This window comes from Mustela lutreola, chromosome 4 (genome assembly GCF_030435805.1).
Source record: "Mustela lutreola isolate mMusLut2 chromosome 4, mMusLut2.pri, whole genome shotgun sequence".
NCBI classification, from domain to species: domain Eukaryota; kingdom Metazoa; phylum Chordata; class Mammalia; order Carnivora; family Mustelidae; genus Mustela; species Mustela lutreola.
In genome coordinates this window covers 54,933,162-54,956,061 of record NC_081293.1, presented here as the reverse complement: position 1 = coordinate 54,956,061, position 22,900 = coordinate 54,933,162, and the positions used below count along the sequence as shown (strand labels likewise).

The 22,900-nt window shown below is 48.0% G+C and overlaps 1 protein-coding gene across 1 annotated transcript in view; it reads left to right on the top strand.

Moving 5' to 3' along the window:
- The first annotated feature begins 1,536 nt into the window (after positions 1-1,536).
- The window catches only part of LOC131828857 (cadherin-23-like), a 269,926-nt gene continuing 248,562 nt past the window's right edge, over positions 1,537-22,900 (top strand). The window contains exon 1 of the mRNA XM_059169997.1: positions 1,537-1,909. The gene's annotated coding sequence lies outside the window, so the exon portion shown is untranslated. The remainder of the gene's footprint in view (positions 1,910-22,900) is intronic.

The window sequence follows — 22,900 nt, the reverse complement described above, 5'->3', positions numbered from 1 at the left end:
TCAGCAGTCCAGCTCCCTGGCCCTCCTTCCCACCATAGGGCCATTATGCATGCTGTTTCTCCTGCCTAAGACGTTCTCTCTACATTGCTCATCCTCCCGATCTCAGCTCAGTGTAACCTCCTCCAGGAAGTCTTCCCTGATCCCTTAGGCGAGGTGCCCTTAAAGCACTCGTCTTTGGAAGCACTAATGCCAGCTGTAATTTTACCTGTTTCTGTGTTTCACTGACCAATGTTGGGGTCCCCCATTAGAGGAGCTTCTCCGCCGGGCACAAGGACCAAGCCTGTTCTGTCCCCCATCATTTCCCCAGAACCTATTTCAGTTAGCTAGCACAGAGTAGCAACTTATGAGTGAATGGTAGAAATTCTGGGTCCAACGTCTGACTCTACCAAATGGGCAAGTCACTTACCTCCCTAATGCCCATTTTCTTACTGTAAAACCAGGCTAATGACAGGACCTGCCAGAAAGGCTGTGTTGAGGATAGAAGGAGTTGAGTCTCAGCCCAGAGCCTGGCTCTAGGCAGCTATTGTCGGTATGCTGTGATGGTGACAGGTCGAGAAATCGTGTCACAGGATAAACAGTTCAAAGAATTCAGAATGTTTAGACTGCTGAAGTCGAGATCAAGGTCAAGGAATGATCCTCTTCAGCTATAACTCCTGAATCAAATAGGACTCCTCCCTAATCCAGGTGTCTGAAAAAGTTATGAAGTCTTCATGGGCCATAGGAAAGGCCCAGTGTGCAAAAAAGAAGCTGGGAGACCACTGCTGCAGAAGGGTGTACTGCTTAAGTGAGGGTGTTCAGGTGACCTCAAGGCCCTCTTCCAATCCAAGGTCCTCCATCTGTAAGCACCTGGGGGCATTCTGAGCTCGAATGAAGGAGAGGGCGCAGGTGGGAGCGCATGACTTGTGTGGGCAAAGGCAGCTGGTTGAGCCAAGCGCAGCCAAGCAGCCTCAAGGACTTAAGAGAGGGACGGAGCCTTGCTCCGTGCTCAGAGATTCTGGGAACAGAGAGGGGGCGCTTAAAGCCAACAGATGGCGCCGGCTCACCTAGGCTGTTTGCCGGCTCGCTCGCTCCGGCTTCCCGGAGCCTTTCCCGGTTCAGCCCGAGGCGCGTAGCCGGCAGGAAGCCGGCCGGGCCCCCACCCCTCTGCGTGCCCCTCTCCGAGATGGCGGGCGGCCCTGCGGGGCAAGGCTCCAGCACGCACCTGGGGCCGCTTCCGCGGGCGTCCTCCCTGCCCCTTGGGGGGATTCGTCGAGTTGCCACAGCAGCCGGTGCCATGACATCGGTAGAGGGCAGCTTCGCCAGCACTGAAATATTCATGCCCTGAGCGCCCGGCCGGGCTCCGCGCGGCTCCCGGGGGTCGGGTCCCGGGCCACTGCGATCTCTGCGCGCAGCGTGGAGGGGGTGGGCGGCGAGGCACTGCCGGGCGGGCGGGGGCTGGAGAGGAGGGAGAGAGGGAGCGAGCGTCAGGAGGCGGGGTCTGGGTGGCGGGGGCCGAGGGGGGCGGAGGAAGCGAGGGAAAGTTGATCGCGGACTTGAGCGGCGGCGGCAGCTAGGGAGAGAGGGGCGCGGGCTGTGTGGCGCGATGCTCGGGGAGAAGACGCGTCCGACGGCGGCAGGCCGCTGAACCAGGCGGGGCGGGGCAGCCCCGGCATGGAGCGCGGGGTTGCGGAGCCTCGGGACGTTTGGGGCGCGCCTCGTCCGAGCCCGCGGCGCTTCTGAAGTTGCAGGCGGCCAGCGGCGGGCAGCCGGCCCAAGGGGACGCTGGAGCGGCCAGCGTGCCGCGGGTGAACCTTCGCGCCGGCGGCGAGACGCGGCGGTGGCCAGCAGCGGAGCAGGCGGCCCGTGGGGGCCGACCCGGAGGAGAGCAGAGCCGGAGGCGCTTCGCGGCGCTTCTCCGCACACGCACACGGTACCGAGAGCCGCGCACCGCCCCTTCCCTCCCCGCTTCCCTCGTCTTCTCCGCACCGTTCGCCCGCCGCGCGCGGGGAAAGTTGGAGCCGTGGGGTCGCGACCGCAGCCGCCGAACCACTTGTTCCCGGCACGGCCATCACCCGCGGCGAGCGCCCAGGGCCTCCTTCCATCCCCAGCCCCTGGCCCGGGGTGAGGCGCCCCGCTTGCAGCCAGCAGCCGGACGCGCGGCAACTTTGATTCCCGGGAACTCGAATTCCCGCCGGGTTGGCCTTGGGAGGACAGGCACTGCACTCCCCTCCCGGTTCCTGGACATTCGGTCGCTTTGCTTTCCGCGCCTTAGGGAGGGTCTGCTCGGGTCTGGGTTGGGGAGAATTTCGGCGGTAAAGAGGGCGTTGGGCTACCAATCCTGTCCCTTTCTGCGCCCTGGGTCCCCGTTTGGACAGTGGAATGGAGTGGGGCGCACCGCCACCGCGGGATGGGCATTGGCGCTGGATGAAGCTACAGTTACGTAGCTCGCCCCTACCCTCATCACCTCTTGGTGGCCCTGAGAGACCCCAGAGGACCCCCGAAACCTTCCCAAGCCGATCCGGCTTTGGGGACACGCACCCCTCGCGGAGCAGGGAGCCTTGTGTGGCTTGCACTTCGCTTCCCCGGTCAGTCCCCTGGCAGGTCCACCACCGACGGTGCTGGCTGGCCCTGGAGGCCTGTGCTCGAGATTGCTGCCCCCCATCTTCCCTGCAGGTCAGCCCGGGACGCGGGCAAAGCCCGCGCATTCCAAGGTGGTGGAGGCATGAGCCGGTGAGCTCTCCCTGTCTTGCCTTCCCTGTGCCTTGCCTTCCCGAAGCGAGAACCTAGAGTCGCTGCCTCTGGGCTCCGAGTAGAGATTCGGTGCCATCGCCTCTGGCCAGCGCCCCACTGCGACCCCAACCCCCAGCCCTGGTGCTATCAGTGGCCTAGGGGGCTGGGGCAGGGGCGGAATTAGCCTTATGTGAATAGTAACACGCCCCTACGCTCCCCAGTTCTTCAGAAGGCAGGTCCTGGATCTCCTGCGTACTTTGCCCTCTCCGATGGGAGAGGCATTGACCCTTAGGGTTCAGGCTATTGGCAGGAGCCCCCACCCCAGTGTGTATTTCGAAATAAGCTGGAGAGGCATATAAGGATTGTGTGTGTGTGTGTGTGTGTCCCCACTGGCGCACTGGGTGCGTCAGACCCTTGCCTGGGTCAGGGTGGGCTTGATGAGCCATGTTTGAAGCCAGGTGCGAGGTGCTGATGAGTCAGCCCAGGGTGGGGACAGCTGGCTTGGTTAACGTTTGGGTCGTGGTGCGTGGGTAAGCGCACTGCGGGCAGCTCCCGTGGGGGTGGGGGACTAGAGGTCGTTCTGCCCCTGGAAGGGGCCAGGAGGGGGCCCCTCAGCTGGGAATAGGAATGCTTGGCACTGATTCCCTGGGGCTGGGGAGGGCCTGCGTGGCAGAGTGTGAGTACTTCTTGGGCTGGAAAGGTGGCACTACAGAAGTCACTAGCGTGAGCCAGGTGGTAGAGGACAGTGGGGGAGTGGGAGGCCCCCAGCTGTCAGCCTGGCCTTATCTGGGCTGGGCCCCCTGCACACCTCTGTCTTGGCCTTCCTCATCCTGGAATAGCTGAGCTCCTCACATCTGCCCACTAAAGAGCTTGGTTGGGGGTTATGTTGGCAGATGGTTCTGTTGGCCTCCCAAAGAGCTCCCTCACCCAACAAGCTACCTTACCTACAATTTCACTATTTGACGTTCATTTCTTTGCACTTAATATTTTAAAGGGCATCTCACTGAAGTCCTTACTCTACCTGCACATGCTTCTTGGGGGTGTGGGCCTGGTGGAGCCTTGCTGCTCCAGCTGTGCCCTGCGGACATGGCATTAGCATGACCTGGGGGCTCGTTAGAAAGGCAGACTCCTCTGGCCCCTCCCAGAATTCCTGAATCAGGATGTGTGTTTGACAAGCTCCTTGAGTGATTTGTGTGCTCAGTCAAGTCTGTGAAGCTCTGGTCCACAAGACCTTCTAGGGAATGAGCATTTCGCAACTTCTTGGATCTGAAGGAGTGTCACACTAGGGCAGGGGATAAGAACACGAGTTTGAGAACATGACTGGAACTGCTTTTCCTGGACAGTCATGATAGGGTTGAGTAACAGTTCCCTGCTGACCCCTCAGGGCCGTCTTCTGCCAATGCCAGGAAGTGTCTGTGTCTGGGGGGGACCTTTAGACAGATCCAAGTAGCAGCTCAGCCTTCTGTGCAGTTAAAACGTGGCTGTGTGTGCTGCCTGTGGGCTGGTAGCAAGTGAGCACAGGGCAGGGGTTCTGGAAGCTGGATATGCTGCTCTTTCTCTAGATGGCCTGGGGCTGGGTTGGTGCTGTCTCTCAAAGGGAAGGAATGAGTAACTGTCCTGTGCTTCATCTGTTCCTCCCAGCTGGTGGGGTGCCCCACTAATCACGCCACTCAGCGGCCACAGGACTTACACAGAGGGAGCTGCCGAAATGCTAATTTGGGATAGCCCAAAAAGGGGAGGGTGCTGCCTAGGCTCCCTTCCTACCCCCAGCCTGGGGTTGGACATTCCACTTCTGCTGGGGATGAGGGGCACCCTGCACTCCAAGACAGGAAGATGATGCCAGGGCATGGTGGCTCCTTACCCCTGGGCCTTTTGCAGGGATAATGGTGACCATGAAGCCATCAGGCTGGCTTGAGAGTAGACTATAGAAGATTTGGCCCAGAGGCCTGGTGAGGCCACTGGTGTCACGGATGACAGGTCATGGCATGTGCCCCAACCCTGCTGAAAGAGGACTGTCCCTCCCCTGAGCTGGCCTCCTGGCCAGAAAGATGGGTGATCCTTCCAGGGTGCAGAGTGGCGAGGGAGCTGTGTGGGTCAGCACGGGTGTAGGCCTGACCAATGCTTTATCCTGATGTGAACCATTCCTTCATTCAGGAGTTCAAACATAGCTAAATGAAGAAAAGATTATTTTCCTGAACCCTCAGGTTTTAAAAAAATGTCCTGTTATAAAACATAAAGATTTTTTTTTTAAAGGTTTTATTTATTTTCTTGACAGAGGAAGAGAGAGATCACAAGTAGGCAGAGAGGCAGGCAGAGAGAGAGGGGGAAGCAGAGTCCCCGCTGAGCAGAAAGCCTGATGCGGGGCTCAGTCCCAGGACCCCGAGATCATGACCTGAACCAAAGGCAGAGGCTTTAACCCACTGAGCCATCCAGGCGCCCCCATAAAGATGATTTTTAAAATTGCCTGAATTGCCTTCGAACTCCTTGGTTTCAAGCAATGATAGTGTTGTTTAAAAAAAAAAAAAAATTTTTTTTTTTTTTTAAATTTTGAGGCTCGATTAGAATTTTTCTTGGCACCAGGACAATCCTCATTGTGTCGTTAATAGGTGAACAAGGCCATTCTCAGGTAGACTCTGCTAGATGGGCTCTTTGGGATGAGAGTGTTTTGCCTCCCATGGGAAAGGAGTGGGGATTGGAAGGGGTTTTGCTGTGCCCGAACGTCATGCACTTGTGTGTGTATTAGACATTGCTTGGGGAGTCCCCGGCCCTGGGAAGCCTTTACTGACTCCTCTCCAGCCTGGGCCTCCCTCCCTCACCTCCTTCCATGGTGCTTTTTACTACCCCGCGGGGGTCTGAGCCCTCGTCGGGACAGTGAGCTCCGGCAGCATGGGCTGTGTCTTAGTCCTCCTTGCATCCTCAGGGCCCCCCAGGCTGGTGGACTCCGGGACTCGGGGCTCGTTGACTGAATGGGCGATTGCCAGGTGATCATTCCATTGCCTTCTCTAGCCCCATTGTTAACTGGTGTGAATGCACTGAGCACGCAGTGTGCCCGTAACGAGTCTTCGCTCCTCCTGTTGGTCACTTTCAGGTCTGGGCGGTTTTGTCTGTCTTGCTGTATCTTGGGCTTCAGCCGTCTGCCCTTGGAATGGAGGTCTCAAACCCATGTGCCTGCGGGGGGCTGGGAGGCAGACAAAGAGAACCGCAGTGCCAAATGTGGGATGACAGGGGGGCTCTGGAGCCTATGAGAACAGAAGAGCCCAGGCCCCGTAGGAAAAGGGGCCATGGTGAGTGGAACCCATCTCCGCAACGGAAGTCAGGATCATGGTTGCCCTGGGGTGTCACGCCTCGGGCTCAAGGTGTGCTTCCGGAGTGCTGGAAATTTCCGTGTCTTGAGTTGGATATCTGCAACAGTGGTGACTGATCATTTGGGCAGAAGAGTCGATTTAGAAAAATTGGAGCAGTTATGGGCCACGTTTATTTTGGGTCAATATGAAAATGGCCTTATTGAATCCCACAGGGCAGAAAATGCATATCGTTACCAACTTGATTAACCAGAAGGGTGTCTGTGAGAAACTTGGCATATTTAAGAAGTAGCCACATGGAGACAGCGTTCTAGGCTTTCACTGTGAAATTTAATCTGGCCCTGTCGCGGGGAATAGGGCCGGCTGCCGCTCCTCTGTGCTGGTCTGTATATTTGGGTCTTGGTGTTGGTGTGCCTGAGGCGTGGTCTCACACTAGCAGTGAATGTCCGTGTGGCTCAGGGTTTTGCCAAGGGGAGCGGGAATAGCAGATACAGTCCCCTGCCTCAGGGGCTTCAAGCTGTATCACTAAGAGGGACACGGCAGGCTCACGTTTGGCATTCATATTTTGTACACTTCCTTTTTATAGTCTACAACCTGTGCAAGCGTTGGTTATTATTATAAATGTGAAGTTGTTTCCTTCCTAATTTCCGTAAGGCATCTAGCTCAGAGGCGGACAGAGCTGGGATTGTAAACCAGTGTGTCCCCTCTTGAGCTCCGAAGCCTTGGTCTGCCATGTAGCTTCGCCTGGGTCTTAGTTTTCCCATCTGGTAAATGGGAATAATTTTCAATTATCTTGTAGGCTTGCTCTCAACATGAATAAGAAGAAAATTGTGTAGAAAGCCTTTTGTGCAGGGCCTGGCACAGAGCACACATGCAAAATGGAGTAGCTTTTATTATCCCTGTTGATTTAGTCATGGGTTAGGCACACCGTATTCTAGCCAAGAGGTGAGGCCCCCCCCCCCCTTATTTTGAGAGCTTGACAATCTGTAAGTTCATAAATTGAATTCTGCCTAAAGGGGTGTGTGCGCGTGCGGTTGTGATTTTTAATTTTGAATTAGTTACTAACAACATTAAAACAACATCATTTTTGCATAAAAACCTAGATTTCTGGCATCTCTGACAGGACCTGGCAATGGTGGGTCTCTGTGCCCAACCGGCAGCTGCTGTTTGGTGCTGACTCGTAGCCGCCCCTTTTGTTTACTTGTGTTTTTATTTTAAAGAATTCCTTGAGGGTTATGTGCCTACAGGATAATCAGATCTTAGGTAGAAGTGGAGACCTTCCGCTGATGCATACCCCATGTGGATGAGATGCGTTCCCGGTGCCCTGGCAGGGGGCCGAACGCCCCCTTCCAGGCCGTGTCATCCTGCTCCAGAAGTGACCACTGTGCCCACATCACTCTGATTTCGGTCACACATCTGAGCTTTGCCTGAAGGCTATCTTTTAGACTTAGGTGAGTTTATGGCCTTCCGTTCTCCGCAGGCCCCACCACTCCCTATTACCTCACATTTGATCCGCCATGCTCATTTGCCCTCCATCCTGTCCCCTTTAGCCATTTGAGTGTGGAACCTCCATTCCAAGCCCTGGGAGGGTTCTTAGGAATTAGCTAGACTTGCCATGTGACAGGTGGGGAGACTGAGGCCCAGAGTTGGGGAATGGGGTAATTCTAGGCCCTCTCCCTGGCTGAGGGTGGTGGTCAGACAGGGGTCAAGCCCTGCTTCTCCTGCCCCAGCAGGAGGTGGGGGCACACCGTATTCTAGCCAAGAGGTGAGGTCCCCCCCCACTTAGACAGGCTTTCATCTCTCGGACCCTAGCAGCCCAGCACTTGGCCTGCAATCAAGAGCCTCCCGCAGGCTGATCAGCCTACGAGGGAGGGAGCCTTTTCTGGCCCATGCCTTCCTGGAGATGCATCTTCCCCAAGGCAGGCTGATAGTGACGCTCCTTTTCTCTTTAAAGGCCATGCTCCATTTGGAGAGGACCTGAGATGCCATTTGTGACAAGCACCCTGCGTACCACCTTGATTGTCTCTGTTTCTGAAAGAAGACTATAATTTGGGAGCCAGTGAAAGCAAGGGAGGGAGGGAAGCAGAGGAGGGAGCGAGAGCGGGAGGAAAGAGAGAGAAAAACCCCCAGGGTGGTTGGGACCATGTCTGAGTATCCATTTGTGTCACTGGTCCTGTCTACAAGGGATGTTGGCTTTTCCTGGCATCTAATTAGGGAACCAGTGGCAACAGAACTCTGAGCCAGACCTCTGTGAGACCCTGGGATCATGACCGGAGCGAAGGCAGAGGCTTTAACCCACTGAGCCACCCAGGCGCCCCGCCAAACACCAAGCTTAATGGATACTAATATTTTAGAAAAGCACTTTGTCTCTGGGGTGTGTATGTGTTTGTCCCCGCCTCCCCCTTCTCTGCACACTTTCCATGAGAAAGATAAGGAGTAAGTTCGTTGCTACTCCTTGCTTTTTATGCTGGGGAGTTTTCAGCACAAGGAGGGTGTCAGCCTGGAAAGCTGCTGCACTGCGGAGCATTAGGGATCATGTCCTCTGGGTAGAGGGCCCAGCCTGCCCAATGTAGGAGGGCTTGGATGCCAAGGGGTTGGTGTGCTCAAGAGACCTGAAGGCTTGTCTCCTCTCTTGGACTTGGGGTGGGAGGATGGCTTGGAGGGGATCCTGGGGTTTTGAAGAAGGGCCCGTGAGTAGATTGCTCTGGGGCTGGGGTAGGGCAGACCTTCCTTGCTGTCTGGACTTCAGTTGTGATTGACCTGGGCCAGGGTGAACGTTCAGGCACCTACAGATCCAGACAGTGGATGTTAGACAAAGACTGGCTGGGCTGGGGCTGGTGCTGGGGCAAACTGCACATGCTCCCCCCTCCTCCGTCTGAAGGGGGCGCCACCACTCCCATTCTGGCCAGAGCTTGGCAAGCCAGAAGACAGGACAGGTATGGTCACAACTGACTTCCAAAATTATATAGAAGTGCAGATTTTAAAAAATGCATAATTTTGTTATTTTAAGGTTAGCAACTAATTCAAATATTTAAAGATACCATGAGGCCATTCATTCATTTATCAAATATAAATGGAGCCTTTACTGGGTGCCAGGCACTGTTCTAGGCCCCTGGGGCCCAGCAGTGACTCCTGACCTTGTGGAATGTGTATGGTAGGGAGGACCCTTCAGCAAGCTGCCTGTGGCCCACACGTGACCAGTCTATGTGTGACCTCTGTCATAGAGTTAGAGTGTCAGGACTGCTAGTAGTAACTAGAAACACTGACTAAGCTTTTACTATGTGCCAGGCCCTTGTCTGAGCACTCCGTGAGATAGGCACTGTTGTTACTCTGATTTTACATATGAGAAAACAGAGGCACAGAGAGGTCAAGCACTTCACCCGAAGTCACACAGCAGGCAGGCAGTGGGGTAGAATGTGAGCAAGGCTGTCTGACTCCTTCATCTTCTGCCTATTCTTGGCCCCACACTGCCTTTGGAGAAGGCCAGAGCCAAATTCCTGACTATCCAGATGGGCATCCAAACTCAGAAAGGGCACGTGACCCACCTCAGGTCTGCACAGAGGTGGTGATGGGGCTGCATTCTCAGTCCAGCCTGTCTGGGCTTCACCTGTGACCGCCCTGCTCTGGGGTGGGACATTCAGGGGCCTATGGCACACAGGCATATGAGACAGTGAGGCTGGGCAGTGAGTCTTGTGATTGAATCTCCACCCACACTTCCCCTGTGCTGTGGGCCGGGGTGGCCCACAAGCTACCCTCCGTGTTTTTGGCCCAGTGTTATTCCTAGAGTGGCCTCAGCTTGGATGCTGGTCCCAATCCGTGTAGTCTCCCTGGGGGACCATAGGGGACTCGTAGCTCTCCTGTATTGGCAGGTGCACAGGAACCGTAGGCAGAGAGTTCCATGTGAACCGTGAAGCTAGACACCCCCAGTGAGTGTTGAAGACTTCCGTCACGGTCCTTGTGCAGATTCAAGGGCTCCAATTCTCTGAGCGACGGTTTACTCATCTGTGAAGGAGGGGGAAAATCCTTGGGGCCAGGCTACCACACTCAGGGAGTAGGGATTCTCGAGAGATGCATGGACGTGCTTGTCAGAATGTATCGTGATATATAGAACCTGTAATCAATCAGTTGATCAATATTTATTAGTTATCACTATGTATGAATGACTTACACTATGGGGGAATTCACAAGATATATGCAGATAGCTATTGAAATAACAAGAAAATCTCTAAACCCAATATCAGCGTCTTTGAATGGCTCAATGACTTGTGTCCCCTCCCCCGTCAATTTGATACCCATCTCTTGGGTATTGACTAAGCCTGTCCTGTTTGCAGGACACACCGCAAGGCACACTCACGTATAGAAGTGGAGAAGGCATGGCTCTTCCCTCCCATGGGCTGTCACCTTCGTCCAGGTACTGGATCTGGGACAGCCGATTCTGTGTGAGTGGGTGAGAGGGGAGGGGCCTGCAGCTCCATTTGGAAATTTTAGCATCTCAAGCCTAGCTCCGCCAAGGTGTTCCTTCTGTGCTCTTCCTCCAATGAGGAAGCATTTTTTTTTTTTTTTTTCACAAAACATTTTATTCCCTGAGTACCCACTTCCCAGTGATCATTCTGCTGTCTGGGGTCCCCCCACCCTGTCCCCACGTCCCAAGCACTACTCCAATGCCTCGGAAGCCCAGACTCCAGAGCTCTCCCACTTGGGGGCTGAGTTTGCACAGGAATGGCTGCACCCTTACAAGAAGACGGGAAGGACATGGGGTATAGACTGGGGATTGCCGCAGGCCAGACTTGCCATGCGGCTTGACCTGCCAAGCTGAGCCTGAGGGCTGTTGGAAACTGGAGCTCGGGCCGGAAGAAGGGAGCCCATGAATAATACAGCGGGATGGAGGCTGTTAACTAGGTGACCTGGTTGCACCTGTGCGTTTCACAGCTTCCCCAGGCTGGGCCGTGGAGGGCTGGGGGTGTCAGGGAGGGCAAAGGGAAATGGGAAGGGCCAGCTGAAGACACAGCTTCTCTGTTTCCCTTTCATCGGTCCAGCTCACAGGGCTTTGTATGAACAGCTCCCTCTCATTCTCACTTGGACCCAGATGGCCTGGGCTGTGTGTGTGTGCGTGTGTGCACGTGTCTTTACACACAGGTGTGCTGAAGTTCTGCACCTGGACACTCCCCCGAAGTGGCTGCTCCGAAGGGTGGGCCGTCTCTCGTGCCCTGCCCCCACGCCTGGTTTCCAGTTGTCTGCTACACCGGGCATCAGGCTGCCCCCTGTCTCCATCATGGATGTGCTGTGTCACCTTTGCCAGGGTGGCCCCCTCTCGGGGCTCCTGGTTATTGTGGACACGAGATGGTTCTGTCTCCCTGAGCTTTGGCCTCCACCAAGGGAAGTGCTGTTTGATGTAAGGAAGTGCTATTTGATGTAAGTTGGGGGGGGCGGGTAAGTCTGACTTTATCTTCAAATGCTGCGGGGTCTGTCATTTTAAGTGTTTGTCACTGGATCTGGCTACAGCTACCACACCTGGCACAGGGGAGCCTCTGGACCCCATACCTTCCAGGAAAACAAAGAACGTCTCTGGCAGGATGAAGGCCTCTTCCAAACAGAGCAAAGGGCGTGTGCTTATACTGTAGCAGGAGAGCTCAAAGGCGGATTCACAAAGAAACTGGTTGTAGGATGTGTCACGTGCAGGGTGGAGAGTCTGAGATGGTAGCATTCGTTCCTGGAGGAGGCTGGCTTTGCCTCCAGATGAGCCATTTCCAGACCCCTGGCCTGGGGGGTGGGAAGCAGAGGACCCTTGGCCAGTGCCTAGAAGGGGAACAGGGGCCCCCAGCCAGCACCTTCTCTTTGTCCTGAGTGTGGTCCGCAGGGGTCAGACCTCTGAGGAGGTCCCAGGCCCTCCTCCATGGCCTAGGGATGGAACCTGCCCCCAAATCCACCCTTTGGCCCCAGCTGGCTTCCCCAGGCTTACAAGCCCAGGCCCAGAGAGGCCAGGCCTGCCTGCTGTTCTTCAGTTGTAGAATGGGGCCGTCAAGATGTCACATACCTCATCCCTGTCCACACACACATAGACGCATTTGCAATCTTGGAAGAGATGGGGAGCCTCCCTCCATTTGTGCTGTGTCTGGGTGGTGTAGCTGGGGCTCCAGACCCCAGGCCTCATCGGTGGGCCCATTGCTGAAACAAGGGAAGTGTTTCTGAGCCCAGATACCCAGGGTCGATTCCTGGCTCTTCCAATTCTTAGCTGTGTGGCCTTAGGCAACTTAATCAATCTTTTTTTTTTCTTTGGTTTTCTATCTGGAAAATCAGGATAACAGCAGTACCTACTTCACAGTGTTACTGGAAGGACTAAATGAGTTACTGCATGTAAAATCCTTAGAAAAAGTGCCTGCACATAGTAATTGCTCAACAAATACTGTCAGTATGTATTTTTATCCTGCTGTTATGCTCACCTATTAGGTATTATGATGCTCCTGTTATTCTCAGCTCCTACATTCTGCAGGTCGCCTGGGGGTCATGCAGGTTGCCTGGGAGTGCCAGGAGTAGCTATCATACTTATGAGAAAGGCTCTGTAGGTTCAAAGGAGGTGGGGGAAGTGGGCAGTCATAGGAGGCTTCATGGAGGAGGAAGCCCCCTTGGCGAGACTGTGACTTCTCTCTGTGCCCACTGGCATTGTGTTCCCATGGTAGGCAAACACAAAGAGAGGCAGGGCAGTGTAGTGGTGAGTAGCCCTGATGGTGCCAATCCAACTGGGACTTTTCTTAGTCAACTTTTTAATTGAAGTATAACACATACAGAAAGGTGTGCAAATCATACAGCTGGGAATACTGCAGAGTGACCACTCCCATGTAACTTCTCCCCAAACCAAAAAACCAAAACCAAAACCAAAATAGAAAAACAAAAACATCCAAAGCCATCTCCCTGTCATTAGTCCGCAAATGCAACTCTTAGCCTGACTTCTAATATCATATGTTCATTTCGTCTGTGTTGTCCCTCTAGTCTGCAGGTAATCAGGCAGTATATTCTCTTTGTGAGGTTTTCTCTCATTTAATTTATTTGTGAGTTTTATCCTGTTGTCTATACTTACACCCATTCATTCTCAGTGTTGTAGAGTATTCCATTGTATGAATAATCCACTGTTTATCCATTCTACTCTTTATGGGCAACTGGGTTACTTCCAGTCTTTGGCTGATATAGGAAAGGCTGTTATGATTGTTTGTTATGTATCTTTTGACATATGCATATGTGTATGAAGTTTTGTTGGGCGTGTTTGTCCTTGTACCGATACAAACTTTACAGTGTAATTCCTATAGCTTTATACATGTAGTCTGGATATCTGGCAGTGTAAATCCTCTAGCCTTCTTCTTCTTCTTCAGCATTTTTATTTATTTTTGGTTCTTTGTATTTCTATATAAGCTTTAGAATGGCCACAGAATCCCTGCTGAGATTTGATTGAGACTGCATCAAAAATAGGTAGGTCAATTTGAGGAAAATTGACATTGTTACAATATTGACTTTTCTGATCCACAGACAGATAAGCTCATCCGTTGACCTGGGTCCTAATAAATTTCTTTGAAGAAGGCTTTTTAATTGTCTGCGTAGAGACTTTACACTTCTTTAACTAGATTGATTTCTATCTGTTTTGTGTTTTCTTTAATCCTATAAAAATTTATATTTAGAGATTTTTTTTCATTTCTAATTATTTCTGGCATGTGGACATACAACTGATTTTTACAATATTGCCCCGAATCCAACAATCTTTGCTAAATTTACTTATTTGTTCTGATTGTTTGTTGAACTTTTTTGTTTTTTAACATATACAACCATGTTTTCTAGAAAGAACCATGTTTTCCTTCTTTTCTGATGCTTTTTTTTTCTTGTCTTATTGCAATGGCTAGGACTTTCAACACAATATTGAATAGAACTGGTGAGAGTGGGCATGTTTATTTTGATTCTGGCATTGAGGAGAAAGTTTTCAATATTCTACCATTAAGTGTGATGTTTGCTGTAGGTTTTTTGTTGATGTCATTGATCAAATTAGGGAAATTTTCTTCTATTATTTTTTTTTTCACAAAATTGTGGTAAAATATTCTTGACACAAACTTTACCATTTTAATTGTTTCTAAGTGTACAATTCAGTGGTATTAAGTAAGTTCACCATGTTGTGTAACAATCATCACCATCCATTTCTAAACCTTTTATCATCCCAAACAGTAACTCTGTAAACTCTCTACCATTTAAATAATAACTCTCCATTCAGTCCCCATCCCAGCCCCTAGTAATCTCTATTTTATTTTCTGTCTATACAAATTTGCCTATTCTAGGTATCTCATATGAGCAGAATCATACAATATTTGTCCTTTTGTGTCAGGCTTATTTCACTTGACATAATGTTTTCAGAATTCATCCATGTTGTAGCATAAATCGGAGTTTCATTTCTATTCAAGGCTGACTGTATGTGTATGTACACCATGCTTTATTTATCCATTTATCTGTGGACAGGCATTTGGAATGTTTCTACTTCTGGTTACTGTGTAAATGTTGCTATGAACATTGGTGTACAAGTATCTGTTTGAGTCTCTGCCACCAATTTGTTTGAGTATATCAAAGAGTGGAATTCCTGGATTGTGTGGTAATTCTATATTCGATTTTCTTGAGAACTCCCATACTGTTTGCTACAGCAGCTGCTCAATTGTATTCCCAACAGGAGTGCATAAGAGTTAAAATTTCTCTGCATCTTTGCCAACACTTTTTTAAAAAAGATTTTATTTATTTATTTGAGAGAGAGAGAGAGCATAAGCAGGGAGAGCAGCAGAGGGAGCGTGAGAATCAGGCTCCCGCTGAGCAGGGAGCCAGATGTGGGACTCCATCCCAGGATCCTGGGATCATGACCTGAGCCAAAGGCAGATGCTTAACCAACTGAGCCACTCAGGTGCCCCTTATTTTTTGATGATAGCTATCCCGATGGGTTCTAAGTGGTATCTCATCATGGTTTGATTTGCATTTCCCCAATGGGTAACAATGTAAATATCTTTTCATGTGCTTATTGGACATTTGTATATCTTCTATGGAGAAATATAAGTCCTTTGCCTATTTTTGAATTGGGTTGTTTGTGATGTGGTTGTTACTGAGTTGTAGGAGGTTTTCACGTGTTCTGGAAGTTAATCCATTAGCAGGTATATGATTTACAAATATTTTCTCCCGATTCCATAGGTTGCCTTTTTCACTCTGTTTTTGTATGCACAAAAGTTTCTCAATTTTGATGAAGTCTGACTTACCTTTTTTATTCTTACCCCTGCTTTCAGTGTCACAGCCAAGAAATCATTGCCAAATCCAATGTCATGAAGATTTTCCCCTAAGAAGTTTATAGTTTTAGTTCTTATTTTTAGGTTTTTGATTGGTTTTTAGTTAATTTTTTAAAAGATTTTATTTACTTATTTGACAGGGAGAGACACAGCAAGAGAGGGAACACATGCAAGGGGAAGTGGGAGAGGGAGAAGCAACACAAGCAGGGGGGAGTGGGAGAGGAAGAAACAGGCTTCCCCCTGAGCAGGGCCTCGATCCTAGGACCCGGCGATCATGACCTGAGCTGAAGGCAGACACTTAAAGATTGAGTCACCCAGGTGCCCATATTTTTAGTTAATTTTTATATATGGTATAAGTTAAGACTCCAACTTGATTCTTTTGCATGTGGATATCCAGTTTTCCCTGCACCATTTGTTGGAAGTACTGTCCTTTCCCCCAGTGAAGACTCCTGACACCCTTGTTGAAAATATATTAGCCTTGTGTGCAATGGCTGATTGCTGGGCTCTCAGTTCTGTTCCATCAGTCTATAGTCCTGTCCTTACATCAGTACTATACTATTTTGATTCCTGTAGCTTCATAGCAAGTTTTGAAATCAGGAAGTGTATGTATTCTAACTCTGTTCTTCTTTTTTAAGATTATTTTGGTTATTAAGGGATCTTTTGAGATTCTGTATAAATCTCAGGATAGGTTTTCTACTTCTGCAAAAAAAAAATCACCGTTAGGATTTTGATAGGGGTCGCATTAAATTTGTAGAGTGCTTTGGGTGGTATCATATCTTAACAATATCAAGTCTTAGAGTTCATGAACATGGAATGTCTTCCACCTCTTTATGTCTACTTTAACTTCTCTCAACAATGTTTTGTAGTTTTCAGTGTACAAGTCATTTGCCTCCTTGGTTAAATTTATTCCTATTTTTTTTCTTTCTTTCTTTCTTTTTTTTTTTTTTTAGTAGCTTGGTCTGTTCTTTTTTTTTAATTTTTAGATTTTTTTAAATTTATATATTTGACAGATAGAGATCACAAGTAGGCAGACAGGCAGGCAGAGAGAGAGAGGAGGAAGCAGGCTCCCTGCTGAGCAGAGAGCCCGATGCAGGGCTCGATCCCAGAACCCTGAGACCATGACCCAAGCCGAAGGCAGAGGCTTAACCCACCGAGCCACCCAGGCACCCCTCTATTTTTTTCCTTTTTGATGCTCTTGTCAATGGAATTGCTTTTGCAGATTTCTCTTCAGATTACTTACTGCTAGTATATAGAAATGCAACTGATTTTTACGTGTTGATCTTGTCTCTTGCAACTTTGCTGAATTAGTCATTAGCTCTAACAGCATTTTAATGGCATCTTTGGAGTTTTCATCTGTGAATGGAGATTACTCTTTCCTTTCCAGTTTGGAGTTGGAAATTTCTTGCCTAATTACTCTGACTAGAACTTTCAGTATGATGTTGAATGGACATGGTAATAGCAGGCATCTCTGTTTTGTTCCTGATCTTAAGTCTTCAAACATTTAGTGTGACGTTAGCTGTCTGTTTTCCACAGATGGCCTCTTCTGTTCCTTTCTGCTTAGAGTTTTATCATAAATGTGCATGGAATTTTATCAAATGCATTTTTGCATCCATTGCAATGAACATACATGTTTTCTTCTTTGTGGTGAATGACATGGATTGACTTTCAAAAGTTAACCAACCTTGCATTCCTGGAATAAATCCAACTATGTCATAATATATTATTCTTTTCATAATCCTTTGGCTGCTAATAGAAAAGCTACAAGAGCGTTTTATTTTGACTATATTTTGCATGGTATATGTGAACTCTTAATATTCTGCTTAAGATTTTTTTAATCTGTTCATGAAAGAGATCAATCTGTGATTTTCCTTTCTTATGATATTCTTGTCAGATTATGTCATGAAATTATACTTCCCTCATGATATAAATTGGAAACTGTTACTTCTTTTTTTGTTTTTCTGTGTTGAGTTTGGATAAGATTTGTGTAGGGTGTTGTTTTTTTTTTTTTAACTTAAATGTTTTAGAAAAATTTAATAGAGAAACCATATGAACTTAGATTTCTTAGTGGAAAGGTTTTTGATTACAGTTTCAATTTAGAAATAGGATTATTTATATTTCTATGTTTTTGTGTGTCAGTTTTAATAAATTGTATTTTTGAGGACATTCATTTTATATAAATGTTTTAATGAATTGATAGAAAGATATTTGTAGTATCTTCTTAATTGTTCTCTTACCATCTTTGTACTCTCTTTACTATCTATAGTGATACTTTATTTTTCATTCATGATACTGGTAACGTGTCTTCTTTTGTTTTCTTTAGTATATTGCTGATCACTAGATTCATCAATTTCATCAGTCTTTTCAAAGAATTGCTTTTGTTTTTCCTGATCTTTGCCTATTTAATTTTGGTTTTATTTCATTAATTTCTTTTCTTATTGAAAATGTTTTCATCTCCTTTGGGGTGAAAGGAGATGAAAAAATTCTACTCTCTTTGGTTTAGTTTACTTTTAATTCTTTTTTGAATTAGATGCATAGATGATTGCTTTTAAGATTTTCTTCTTTTCTAAAATCTGAATTAAAGGGTGTAAATTTTCCTCTAAGTACAACATTTGTATGTCCTATGTTCATTATGGTCTGGTCCAAAATATTTTCTAATTTCTGTTGTAGTTTCTTCTTTGATTTATAGGTTTTATTCTGTTTTGTTTAGAAGTGCATTGCTTCATTTCCAAACATTTGGGGGATTTCCTCATTTTTTTTTTTCTTGGTTGTTTTTGAGCTTAATCTTCTATGACCAAATAACATACTTTGAATTATTTCATTTCTTTGAAAGTTATTAAAAGTTAGTTTATGGCCCGGCATGGTGGATTTTGCTAAGTTTTCCATCAGCTCACAGGAAGAGTGTTTATTCTGCTACTGTGTGCAGTGTTTAATTTTGTCAATGAGGTCAGATATGTAAATGATGTTGTCTAGATGCTGGTATCCTTATTGATTTGTTTTCTGCTCTTTCCATCAATTTATGAGAAGGATGCATTGAAGTCTTCCATTGTGATTGTGGGTTTGTCTGTTTCTCTTTCTAGTTTTGTCAATTTTTGCTTTGTGTATTTTAAGCTATGTTATCAGGCAAGTAAAAATTTAGAATTCGATTATCTTCCTACTTTCCTTATCTTCAGCTGTTTTCCTGGTGGATTTACCCTTTGATTATGTTGAAATGTCTGTCTTTGAAATATTTATCTTCATCTCTGGTAATCTTTGGTAACTTTTCCCTTATTTTGCTTTCAGTGCTTATGTGTCCTTATATTCAAGGCATATCACTTACAAGCATAATGTAGTATTTTAAAATCCAGTCTGATTATCTTTGTCTTTTAAACATTTTATTTTATTTTAAATTTTTAAAAGATTTTATGTATCTGAGAGAGTGTGTAAGAGAGCAGTAGCAGTGGGGAGGGATAGATGGAGAAGCAGACTCCCTGCTGAGCAGGGAGCCCAACGTGGGACCCTGCCCATGTCTGTAGCCCCTATTTGATAACTCTAATATCTGGGTTACCTGTGGACTTGTTTCTATTCTCAGTTTTCTCTCTTGGTCCTGTCTATGGTATGGTTGGTAATTTTGTTATGAACATCGGTCATTTTGTATGAAAAACTGTAGGGGCTCTGATGCTGTTGCTTCCTTTCATAGCAGAGTCACCTTCTCATCTGGCAGACAGCGAAGCACCCAATCATCATAAACCAGTCAGGGACTGAGCTGACTCAGGGGGAATTGAAGTCTTTATAAAGCTTGATTTACCTACAGTTCATGGACACTTCTGGAGCAACTCTCTAGGGGTCTGTTAACTAAAGACATTCCTTCTAAACTCCATTTTTGTCTCCACCATGACACGAGTCAGCTAAAAAACTCCCTTCTACTGTTCAGCTGCTTTCTGCTTGGTTCCTTGGGCGGTTCTCTCCAAAGCTTAAGAAATCACAAACACTTTGAGGGGAAAACCGGTCCTGAGGGTGGAACTCACTTCTCGATCCCTCCCTTCTCCCTGGGATCTTGGATCCTTAAGTGCTGGCTGCCTTTTTCACCCAGAAGCCCAGTTTTTATTTCCCTAGACTCACAGGATGGCCAAAATTCTGCTGGCTTCCCCACTCTCATTGCTCGCCAGTGCCCTGAGTGGAAAAGAGGCCCTGAGAATGTTGGGCTTATCCCCAGGAATTTCCTTTTTCCCTGGATTTTTGCATCTCAGGTTCTGTCTGCCCTGATATTTTTCTAGTGCTTTCAGACTTTTTTGGTCCAGATTTCTAGTCTCATTGGGAGCATCGGTCTGCTCCACATTGTGCATCACCGTACAAGGTGGAATAGTACCCAGTGGGGATTTGAATCTCTGTTGACTAGTTAGTGGCTGAGCCACCTTGGGTTCTTGATTTCTTTTAGTCAATTGTTCTCCTCATCTGTGAAATGGGTATAATACTAATTGCATCCTTTCTATCAGATGCTTGTGAGAATTAAATAAGAAACTCAACGCTTGCCAGATAGTATGTGCTCAATAAATGCTAGCTCTCACCATCATCATCACCATCATCATCTTTGTCCTTGTTGTTATTGTACCGTGAAGTGAGTAAAAACTCTGGGAAGAAGATGTCTTAAGGTCTGTAATATGACCAGAGGGGACTGAGGATTAGTGTTTTCTCCTTGCCCTGCAGACACATGGATACTCTCCTCTGCTTTCTTGCCTTCACCCTGAAGAAGGGCAAAGCTTTCTTCTTAGCAGGACTGGTTCTTGGGCTGCTGCTGCTGCAGGAATTGGCTCTCTGGAGAATGATGTGAACTTGAGGGAGGATGAACATGAAGAGGCATCCCCTCAGCCCATTACAGTGCCCACACCCGTGGTAGGTGGTAGGAGAAAGGCATTCGACATTGCGCCCAGGCCTTTTAAGATGGACATGCAGAGACCTTTTCCCTAGCGAAAGCCCCTAACAAATAGGAAAGGGGCGTTGGAGGCCACACAGTTATGAAAAGCCACTTGAAGTTTTGTGTGGTTTTTTATTCTACTTTTCCCTCCAACATTCTATCATGAAATTTTCCAAACATGCAGAAAAGTTGAAAGACTTGTACAGTGAACACCCATATTCCTCCCCCCGCCCCACCCAAGTAGGATTCTTCAGTTTACATTTGTGGCAGTTCCTTTATCATACCTCTGTCCTTCTATCCATTTCTGAAACATCCATTAGATCACTTTTGGGAGGATGCATTTCAAAGTTAGTTGGGAACATTAGTTCACTTCACCTCTCAACACTTGAATATGTGTACCATTAAGGGGTCAACTCACATCGTTTCCAAATCAAAAGTGGGGATCTGAAACTTCTAATTGAGGCACGAGAACAGCTTTTTAAGGGAGAGTAGACCAAGAAGGGAAGAAGGTGGTGTCACCGTAAGAGTTTCACCTGGAGGACCTGGGACAGGGATGTTGAGGCTGAAGGCCCCTTTCACCTGCTGGGCTGTAGGGGGTGGGGTCTGTCTCAGCCTCTGCTGAAAGCTTGCACCCAGAAGCTCAGGGGTGGTGCTCAGGAGGGTTTGTTGAGTGAGTACATGACTTGCTTAGAAGGACAGCATTGATGCTGTGTGACTCTGGAAGCCAGAAGCCCGAACAGGGAGCAAAGATTTCCAGGGTGCAACTTGGGGTCCATTAGAAGAAGAAATTCGTCTTTCTCTTTTTTGAAATTCCAAATTATATTTTATTTTTTCAAGTGTATTCTGGGTCAGTCACATAGCACATGTAGAAAAATTCAGAAGGCCCCAAACAGAATATAGTGAAACATTTCTCTCCTACTTCGTTCCTCCAGCCTCCTGGGTTATGCTCCCAGAAACTGTCAGTTTCTGCTCGCTTAGTGTCCTCGCAGATGGTCTACGTACACATGCTGTATGATGACGATGATACCACCACTGTTAATAACATTTCTTGAGAACTTACTATACGAATTCCATTCCAAGTATTTTACATGCATTCCATTTGCTCTTCACAACAATCCTGTAAGGGAGGTGCCATTATTATCTTCATTTCAGTGATGCAAGAAGCTGGGGCCTGGAGAGGGGAAGCCTCTCAGACCAGCTCACACACCTTGATGAGCAAGCAAGATGTGAGTCCAGCCAGTCTGGCTGTTCTCTTGACATCATCCTCTGCTCCTTTCAACGTTTCTTGGCCCCAGCTTCATCAAAAGTTCCCTCCAGTGGCCTGGCAGTAGTATACTTAACGGTGTACAGCTTATCTGAGTAGCTCCCCGTCCCTGGGGGCATTCAACCAAATGACTCCCAAAGGCTTCTCCACAAATAGCTTTGTTATGTTTCCCCTCAGCTTTGGCTTTTGCCTGTGGGATCTGTCAGTTGCATCTCATGTCCTTAGGGGTGACAGGGGCTCCTCTTGTTCCCTTAAACCTCCAAAGAGAAGTCGTTGCAGCATCTTATAAGGCGGGACGAGGTTTGCTCTCCCCAGCCTATTGGCAGGAGGCAGTGGGGAGGCTTAAAGTGGGCAGAGGGAGCTGCTCAGCCACAGGCAAGGGTGGGCCCACCAGAAATGGTTCCCTATGCTGTTTTCCTGGCACTTTGCCTACACCTGTGCTTAACCTGACTCTCCCTTCTGCACACCCAGTCCAGGCCTGGCCTGAGGAGAACCTATGTGCCTGGGGAGGTCGGTGGGGGGTGGTGGAGAGGGCATATGGGAAAGAGCTGAGTAAAATTCTTCACTAGGAACAAATCTCATTTTCAAGAAAGTCTTGACAAAATGAGGCATTAAATTACAATATTTCGGAGAGCGTCGTAATTCTATTGCAGACAGCCCTTCATCATGGAATCTGAAAGCTAGGAAAATACAAAACTCATTAGATTAAAATAAACCACCTACTGCTCTGGAGAAAAGCTTATTTATCAATATCAATTTACTTATGATTACTCTGGCCTGCAATTTGTTATTTTTAAGAATTATGATTTGTGTATTGCTCATACAGATGTGAAATATTTTTTTCTTAAATTGAGTATTTTTAAAAAGATATCCTTGCCCTTAGTAAAGGTTAAAAAGTGGCTACTGGGGAAAGGTAGAAGGTGGTAGTGTCAAAAGATAAATCAAAAGAGCCTGGGGTGGGGGAGGGTGAGGAAGTAGGCTTGTGAGGGGCTGAATGCAAGCAGTGGCAGACACAGTGGCCTGAAGTCACATGAAGCCTTCAGGTCTTAGGAGATGCTTTTGGTCCCTTAAGAGGAAGGACACCCTAGTTAACCAAGCTAGCCATAAGATAGAATGTTTCCTGCATAAGTAGTGAGCTTTCCATCACTGGGGGTATACAAGTCCAAGTTGAAGTTCTATGCAGGAAGATGCTATAGAGTAGAGCAGTCTGATGAAGAGCCAACTGTAGTCCAATCTTGGTGTTCAGTGATGCTCTAAATTCTGCACAGTGGATCTGGAAGGTAGGGCAGGGTGGGGCAGCCCTGTAGCATGTAGGAGAGAGAGCACCAGATTGGGTGTTAAAGAACATTTATCTTGAAATCCAGGCAGCCCTTGTTATGTGGTTGCCAGGGAAGGAGTTCCATTTCTGGAGCCAGAACCTCCAGGATTTGAATCCATCTGT